Genomic DNA, 9,624 nt, shown 5'->3' on the forward strand with positions numbered 1-9,624 from the left:
TCAGGAAGATTCAGTTCAAATCTAAAATATGCAAGGTATTTTTGAATATTTATATAGTGTGTAGTCTAAAGGCAAAGTAAAATTTGAGATTCTTCCTCAACTATTTCTCCCACAGATATCTCAGCATCTGTGACTATCAATAAAAACAAAGGGTAATTAGGAAGCTCAATGGATTAGCCAAGATTCTTTAGAGAAACAGAACCAATAGGAGATATATATACATCTACATATAAAGAGATTTATTTTAAGGAATTGGCTCACATGATTATGGAGGCTGAGAAGTCCCAAGATCTGCAGCTGGCAAGCTGAAGACCCAGGAGAGCTGGTGGTGTAGTTCTAGTCCAAGGGCAGGAGAAGACTGATGCTCCACCTCAGGCGGTCAGGCTAGTGAAGTTCCTATTACTCAGCCTTTTTGTTCTATTCAGGCCTTCAACTGATTAGATGAGGCCTACCCAGTTAGAGAGAGCAATCTGCTTTAATCAGTCTACCTATTCAAATGTTAATCTCATCCAAAAACACTCTCCCAGGCACACACACAATAGTGTTTGACCAAATATCTGGGCACCCTTTGGCCCCGTCAAGTTGACACACAAATTTAACCATGACACCCAGTAAGAAAGTTAAGGCCAAGAAAGCAGATGCAGAGTTTTCAATCTAACTGGAACAGAGCCTTCTTGTGTGTGTATATTTTTCTTTTCCTGCATCTAGCAGTGTCCATGACAGTGCTGCCAGTAAAATAGAAGGCACGTGTTCATACAGCACAGCTGTTGAGGAAATAATCTAGATAAAAGTCACTAAGCCACATTAGGTGACTAAGATGTGTTCTCTGAAATTATAATGGCCACAAATCTGTGACTCAAGTTCTTAACATTTGTGGGAAGAAATTGATGGAAAGAAAATCTTTACAAATCTCAAGGAACGTCTTTTAAATGCATCTTTTCAATAAAAAGAATCCATTCTCTCAATTTTTCTTTTAGATTTTAGACTTCCACCATAGCACTAATCTGTGACCAAAAAGACATTGAAGAGAAAGAAAGGCAGAACGTTGAGGAGGAAAAAAAAAATCAGATGAACTATTTTACATACATTCTCTCATTCAATTTATTCCTCACCAGGACTCATCAAAATAGATATTACTCCTGCAATTGCACTGCTGGGCATTTATCCCACAGAAATTAAAACCTCTTTTCATACAAAAACCTGCATAAGAATGTTTGTAGGAGCTTTATTTGTACTAGCCCAAAACTGGAGACAAGCCAGACGTCCCTCGATGGGTGAATGGTGAAACGATCTCTGGTACATCCATACCATGGAATACCACTCGGCGATAAAAAGGAATAAAGTATTGGTAAATGCAACCACATGTATGAATCCCCAGGGAAGTACGCAGAGTGAAAAAAAATCCAAATGCCTATTTTATTCCATGTATATAACACTATTGAAAATACAAAGTTTTAGAAATGGAGGACAGATAGCGGTTGCCAGAGGTCGAGAGGGTTGGTGGTGGAGGACGGTGGGTGTGGTGATATAAGAGCAGGTCAGGATCATTGCGGTGACAGAAGTGATCTGTACCTTGACTCTGGTAGTGAAGACACAAAGCTACACGTATGACAAAATTGTTTAGAACTAAATACACACACACAAACGAGTACGAGTAAATCTGAGTAAGATCAGGAGATGAGATACCACGTCAATAGCCTGTTTGCAGTATCTTCTGTGAGTTTTGTTACCATTGTGGGAAACTGGGTAAAGAGTACCTGGAATCTATGTATTATTTCCCACAGCTGTATGTGAATCTACAATTATCTCAAAAATAAAAAATTTAATTAAAAAATATTTACTATTATCTCCATTTTATAAAGGAGGGTACAAACTCAGAGATGGTGTTTTGTTCAAGATCATTAAAGTTAGTAAGTGATGGACCTAGATTTAGGTACCAGTTTAGATCCCTCTGAGAACTTTTTGCTTTGCAACCTCTCGCAGTTTCAATACAGAGGACAAAAGCTAAAATGCAAATGACGATTTTTACGTAGATTAGCAAAATAATCTCACAGTCTTACATCAGCTGATGTAAAGCTAATGGAATCAGAGAAGAGAGACAATTACCGAGTAGAGCTGACATTACCCAAAGGCCACTATGTTATGACTTAGTGACACTCAAAAAACTTACTAAGTAAAACAAAGAGTTTTCTTATATGTTGCTGAATAAAATGTGAAATATAACATCCTCTTTGGGATGTCCTGGCAACATTAATTAATAAAAATACTTATGCTCTTTCACTCTGAAATCCTATATCTAGAGATGTATCCTACATAGAGCTGTTTTTACTCACAACACCTCTGACAGCAAAATGTGTAGGTTTTTCCTTACATCAACCAGTTCTCTAACTCTCTGAACACCAACTGGGTGTCCTACAATTCAATTCAATTCTGACACTACCCAGAGTTTGCATCAGACTTCACAGGTTAAGGGCTCAGTCCCACAAAACCACCTCTACTTCAGATGGCAGTCACAAGTATCCAGTCCCCAGGGTATCCACACTTCTATCTGATTTGGCTACAAAGTCAGAGGGGTCTTCCCACAACCTCCCCCACCCCTTCAGGTTTGAGAATTTGCTGGGATGGCTCACAAAACTCTGGAAAACACTCTACTTAGTGTTACTCATTTATTTTTAAGGATACAATAAACAGAGAAAGAGGTACACAGGGCAAGGTCCCAAGCACAGGAGCTTCTGTTCCCATGTAGGTGGGGTAGGCCAACCTCCTGGAATGTGGCTCTCTCTTCCGAAGCTCTCTGAATCCTATTGTGTAGGGGTTTTTATGGAGGTTCCATTACGTAGGCATGATTGATTAAGTCATTGGCCTTTGGTGACTGAACCCAGTCTCCAGCCCTCTAATCACGTGGTTGGTTCCTCTGGCCACCCAATGGGGGTTCCTTCAGCTTCCATTCTGAAGCAATCTGAAGCCCACCAAGAGTATGTAAACTCAACAAAAGATGCTCCTGTCACCCCTATCACTAAGGAGATTCCAAGAGTTTTGGAAGTTCTGTGTCAGAAACCAGGGACAAAGATCAAATATACATTTTTTATTATATCACAGACTGCCCTCTGGTCTTTGACCATAGATTGCTTCTAGCAAACAATCATACTTGTCAGAGTATTTACATTTGGTGCAGCATTCATAAAACAGATATAGAAATAGTGCCAACACAAATAGGCCTAACATTTGGAGAAAGCAATGTAAGGAAGGGATAGATTTAAAGAAACAACTAATTTGTTCTGTAAAGCCATCACAGACCGTTTCATATTCTTGTACTAATTTGATTATTCTTTTCTCCCTTGATCTATTGCTATTTATGCCTTATGATAAGCTTGTGCAGAACGATTTAGCATAGAAATCAGCTGATGGTGAGCTAGATCCAGTTAGTTATTCCTCAGGTGGTCATTTTCCATAGATATTACATCCTGAGGAGGCTTTAACTCAATCTCCCAATATATTTGATCAGTATTATCGGTATGACTTATTTACATAAGGTAGTTGAGTCTTACCAACAACACTGGTATTACACATATCTCAGGATGGTCATGGTGCAATTCAGTTTCATTACAGAACAAATCAGTAAGAATCACAGAGGTATTTGCTCTGTCTTCCCAACAGAATCTGCCCTTGCCCATATACCACATTATTAAGGACAGGTGTCATTACAATTAGCCATGACTCAGTTATTTCTGGGTTAATTCTAGTTAATTGGGAAAAAGTCAGTCACCCCATCTCATCTCACAGGCTTCTGCTGAGACTGGTTTGCACTGTGTGTTGTTATATAGCTGGGCCCACCTCCCTCCTACAGGGAGGACACAGGTAATATTTAGAATACCTCCTATCCCTACTAACTGTACTGCAGGATATGTCTTATTTTGACCATTTTTGGGGAGTTAGAGCAGTCATGGTACATTGATGTAAATTACAAGTGCCCCCAGAGAACTTCCATAAATTTGGAGGGCCACAAGTTTCCCAGAGGTGTGCAGCTGGGATCAAGGGCCATTGTCCCATGACTTCCATTTGCATTAAAACAGTCAAGAGGCTCTGCTGGGTCAGGGTGCAGGCCCCTCGCCACTGCCGGGCTCTAGCACGACCCTGCATTTTTGTTGAGTGTGCCTGCCCTGCTGCACTAAAGCCTCATTACCTTGCCGGGCTGGCTCCCATCCTTTGCCTTTCTCCTGGAAGACAACTTCCCCTAATCTGCCTATTCCAGTTAATAAATCTGTTTCCTCTGAATGCTGCTCTTCATTAAAAGCAAAATCTGCCTGTCCCAGGATACCCAGACAAGCACCTACCTCCTGTAAAACCTTCTTCTGTCTTGTGGGCCATTGTTGTTTAGTCCACCATGCACGATGTTGCCATTGTGTACTAATGGCACGGGCGCAGTTAGGATACGTGTTTTGCACCCATAATAGGGATAGATGAGTGGTATTCATGCTTAGATATAGTTTAGTTTGAGTGTGCCATAAGGCCTCCCACAGCCTTCCTGGTCTCAGGGTGGGGCCATTCCCCAGGGGAACTTGGATCTACCACATGATGCCCATTGTTTTAATTCCATCAGAGACCCATTGTTTTTCCCTATTCTGCTTAATAGTTTTCCATCCACAAAAACAAGGGTGATATGTGTTTGTGCATAGCACACTGTGCCGTGCTGGGTGTGCTGCCATTATATTTTGTCCACTATAACCAGGGAACTTTCTAAGTGTTTGGCAATCAAGGTGTACGGTCACTCGGTGATCAGTCTGTTTGGAGCCATACTCCACATGGTTTGAAGTCTCAGAAGGAAGCAGTACTCCCAAATTCCTTTCCAAAACCCTTATAATAAATGTAGCTTGAATATTAGGAGTCAAAAGATACTGGCACATAACCAGAGTTCCATTTAGTTATTAATCATTGGTCCAGTCAATCATCATATCGTATGACCAGAATGTCTCCCAGAGAGATGCCACTCAAGGTTGCAGGCTGCCATTATACCGTGTCAAGTTCCAAAAGCAGGGCTGGTCTTGGCAAACATAGCTTCACCCTTCTGGGCGTGGAGTATAATTGTACTAAGAGATAACATTATTCTCTTGCTCAGAGTCTCTCGGCGTATTAATATAATGTTGGATTTCCCTAATTGCATAACCCACTTATTCGTTCTTTTTCTCTCAGCTATTATTTTTCCTTCTCTCCTTTTGTCATTTATTTTTACCCAGACTTTTTCACTTTTAGAAGAGACATTAGGTTTGGCCACTGTGCTGGCCCAGACTGCTGGCAGCAATGCTACTCTAGCAAGTGCCTCCCCCTCAGTCCACTCCCACTCATATAGGTCAGAGTGACACAGGCGCAGAACTGTGGGCCATCCCCGCCACTCGGCACCACAGCAGCATTCACTGTCAACGCGACTTTGCCAGATGGGGTGAAGGCACAATCCACCCTATCAGGCGCTCAGGAATTCTTTTTTTTTTTTTTTTGTGAGGAAAATCAGCCTGAGCTAACATCCACGCTAAACCTCCTCTTTTTGCTGAGGAAGACCGGCTCTGAGCTAACATCTATTGCCAATCCTCCTCCTTTTTTTTTCCCCCAAAGCACCAGTATATAGTTGTACGTCATAGTTGCACATCCTTCTAGTTGCTGTATGTGGGACACGGCCACAGCATGGCCGGAGAAGCAATGCGTTGGTGTGCGCCCGGGATCCGAACCCGGGCCGCCAGTAGCGGAGCGCGCGCACCCAACCGCTAAGCCACGGGGCCGGCCCCAGCGCTCAGGAATTCTGATATAGAGTTTTAAAGGTATAGTTACAGTTTCTTACTTAAGAATTATCCCTGCCTTCGCACCTGCAGGTGCATCCCTAGTATTGGGACCACTGCATCAGGTAGGAATAAAGAAAATTGAGGTGATGGGGGGAAGAATTATATAGTTGTACCAGTACCCCCCCCCTTTTCCCCAGATCCCCTAGAAAAGGAGAGGAATCTGTCCAGCGGCAACCCTCCCTTAGTCCCCTTCATGTTGTATGTGAGCACACACTTGGGAAGGTGTGTGAGCCAGCCCTTCAGGCCGTTATCTCCCCCCCGTTTTGTTTATTTGTGTGTGTGTGAGATCAGCCCTGTGCTAACATCTGCCAATCCTCCTTTTTTTGCTGAGGAAGACTGGCCCTGGGCTAATATCCATGCCCATCTTCCTCCACTTTACGTGGGACGCCTCCACAGCATGGCCTGACAAGTGGTGCGTTGATGCGCGTCTGGGATCTGAACCTGGGCCGCTAGCAGTGGAGCGTGTGCACTTAACTGCTACGCCACAGGGCCGGCCTCTCCCCCAGTTTTAGACAGCAAATGTTTCAACTATCTGTTCCACTTCTCTATTAAAACATTACTCTAATGTGGATATGTACTATGATTTGTCCATTCGATAATGGACACTGTTGGACATTATGGGCTGTGAAGTACATCACTTGTTCTGAAGAAATGTAATTTGGCAGCCCAAATTGGGGTATCTTCTGCTCTAATATTTTAATAGTATTTTGAGCATTTGCATCTATCACTGAGTATCGAAAGGCCAGTCGAGAGTAAGCACCTATTCCTGTTAGGATCCATTTACAGCCCCCCGGGGCTACTGGCATTGGTCCAGTGTCATCCACTTGCCAGCTATGGGCGGGTCCTTCTCCCAAGGGAATTCTCCTCATAGCCATCTGCAGTTTCTGTCTTTCTTACTGACAGACAGAACAGCTCTTGTTATTTTGTGCCTCAGAGGATGCATGAGAAATATGTCTAGGTTCAGTCCATCTCTGCACTGCTGCAAAATACCCCATATCCACTCATTTCATGGATCCAGGTGGCTACCTCAAGGGAGTTCCCCCAAAGGTCCACTTCATGGTTCCAATCTGGTTCTGAATCTGGAAGAGGGTTCTTCTGATGGGCATCGATATGTCCTATTTAATGTGCCCCATAGAGTGTCGTCATCAAGATGGTGGTGTAGGAGATCCCAGTCGCTGTCCCCCAACAAAGATCAACAACTAGACAGCTATCCATGAACAAAAAACAGAGAACTCTGCAGTCCACTTAAGTCCACTTAAGAAACTTCAGCAACATAGTGGAACAAAAAAACTGAGAATAAGTGCACAAAAAGAGAAGGCAGACAGCTTAATTTCGCCTGAATAATCCCATCCCCCAAGCCAGCAGTGCTTAGCACCAAGAGGGAGCTCCCCACATAGAAAGTGTTACCCTCACCAGGAAAGGAAGAGCGGGGTGAGCCACCAGCTTCCTCAGCCTTTTGGGGCAGCATACAAAGGTCCCGCTTTGATTTCATCCCGTTCAGACTGGCGAAACTGAGATGTATAAAGATGGCTAGGAACAAGGAAGAAAAGCAGGGGCTACCAATAGCAGCCACAACAGTGGGAGTGATTGTGGTGCACAGTGACCTGCTATACAGACAAACCCAGCAGCTTCCCCCACCTCCAGGTATTCACATTTGCCACCTGAGTCCCTCCCAACTCTCTGCCCCCGACCCCACTGGAGCTCAGAATCACACTGGCAGCCAGCTCAGGCTTCTGCTTCTTTGTGAATGCAAGACGCCAGCCTAGATCCCCACAGCTGACCTCCATTTCCTTGCACACACTTGGGGCTAGCTCTTCCAACTGTGTATTTGCATGCTGCCAACCTGACACCCTTCTCCGGCTACCACTGTGTGGGCTTGCCTCAAGGGAGACTGCAGCCATGGGAGAGTATGCCCAACAGCCAGGGCCCTCATAGCTGCTTGTGGACCTAAATCAAGTCCTGTCTCCTGTCTCTGTCCTGCACTACTGTGCTCACATGCACCTAGCCTCTCCAGCTAAGCACCCACATGCACCTGGCCTGATCCCCAACACTGGCCTCCACTGCTGCTGTGTGGCCATGGTAAGATCTAGCAACCAGAGTAGTGTGCACTGACAGCCAGGGCCCCCACACCTACCAGTGCACCCACAGTTGGCCCCAGCCCTTGCTGCCTGCCCTTCTCCCCACCACCATGTGTGTTGCTGCAGCCAGCCCCTGCCACTACTCAGGCACCTGTAACTGGCCCCTGCAGCTGAGTGTGTGCACACTACCAGCTCTGGCCACCATTGCTACCTGCCCTGGTCCCTAGCCACTGGACTTGGAGGGACCACTGAGGACCCCAACAACTATTGCAGCCACTGCAGACTCCCCCACAGAACACACCAAGGACACACAGTTGTCAATGCTGTGGACCTTAGCAGCCTGAACTGAAGAGATACCAACCTCCTGGCTGCCTGGGCCTCTGCACTTGGCTCCTTGCATCCCTAGACCTGGGGTCACAGCACACTCCAGTGTGCCCCACCCACAGGTGGAAATCTTTCTTTACTGAAGTTAGTCCATAAAGTCTGAAAGAGGTGACTGTTTCTTCAAATGCGCAGACACCTATGCAAGGGTACAGGGATCATGACGAATCAAGGAAACAAGACTCCACTAAAGGAATACAATAAACCTCCAATAACTGATCCCAAAGAAGGAGATCCAGGAATTGCCCCACAGAGAATTCAAAATAATTGTTCTAAAGATGTTCAGAGAGCTACAAGAGAACACAGATAAACAATTTAATGATATGAGGAAAACAATCCAAGAACAAAATGAGAAGTTCAACAAAGAGATGGAAAACATAAAAAAGAACCAAACATAAATTTTGGAGCTGAAGAACAAACACAATGACTGAATTGAAAAATTCGATGGAGAGCTTCAACAGCACACCTGACCAATCGGAAGAAAGCATAGGTGAACTTAAAGACATATCAGTCGAAATTATCCAATTAGAGGAGCAAAAAGAAAAAAGAAAAAAAATAGTGAAGAAAGCTGATGTGATCTATGGAATATCATCAAAAGAACCAATTTTTCCATTATGTGAATTCCAGAAGGAGAAGAGAGAGAGAAGGGAGCAGGAAGCCTATTTAAATAAATAATGGTGGAGAATTTACCAAATCTGGGGAGAGATTTGAATAACTAAGTTCATGATGCTCATAGGTCACCAAACAAAATCAACTTAAAGAAATCCTCTCCAAAATACTTTATAATGAAACTGTCAAAAATCAAAGACAAAGAGAAAATCTTAAAAGCAGCAAGAGAAAAAAAGCTTGTAACTTGCAAGGGAATCTCCATAAGACTACCAGCAAATTTCTCAGCAGTAACCTTACAGGCCATGAGAAAATGGGATGATGTATTCAAAGCGCTGAAAAAGAAAACTGCCAACCAGGAATGCTTTACCTGGAAAAGCTGTTCTTCAGAAATAAAGGAGAGAAAAAGACTTTATTAAAAGTTATTAAAAATATAGCTACAATAATTTGTTGATGGAAACACAATATAAAAAGAGGTAAATTGTGACATCAAAAACACAAAAGGGAGGAAGTAAAAGGTATAGTTTTTTTTGTATGTGATTGAAGTTAAGTTATTATTAGCATAAAATAAAATATCTATAAGATGTTTTATGTAAGCGTCATGGTAACCACAAAGCAAAAAGCTATGGTGGATTCACAAAAGAAGAAGAGAAGAGAATCAAAGAATACCACTATGGAAAATTATTAATCCACAAAGGAAGGCAGCAAAAAAGGAAGAAAGGAATAAG

Source organism: Diceros bicornis, chromosome 14 (genome assembly GCF_020826845.1).
Source record: "Diceros bicornis minor isolate mBicDic1 chromosome 14, mDicBic1.mat.cur, whole genome shotgun sequence".
NCBI lineage: Eukaryota > Metazoa > Chordata > Mammalia > Perissodactyla > Rhinocerotidae > Diceros > Diceros bicornis.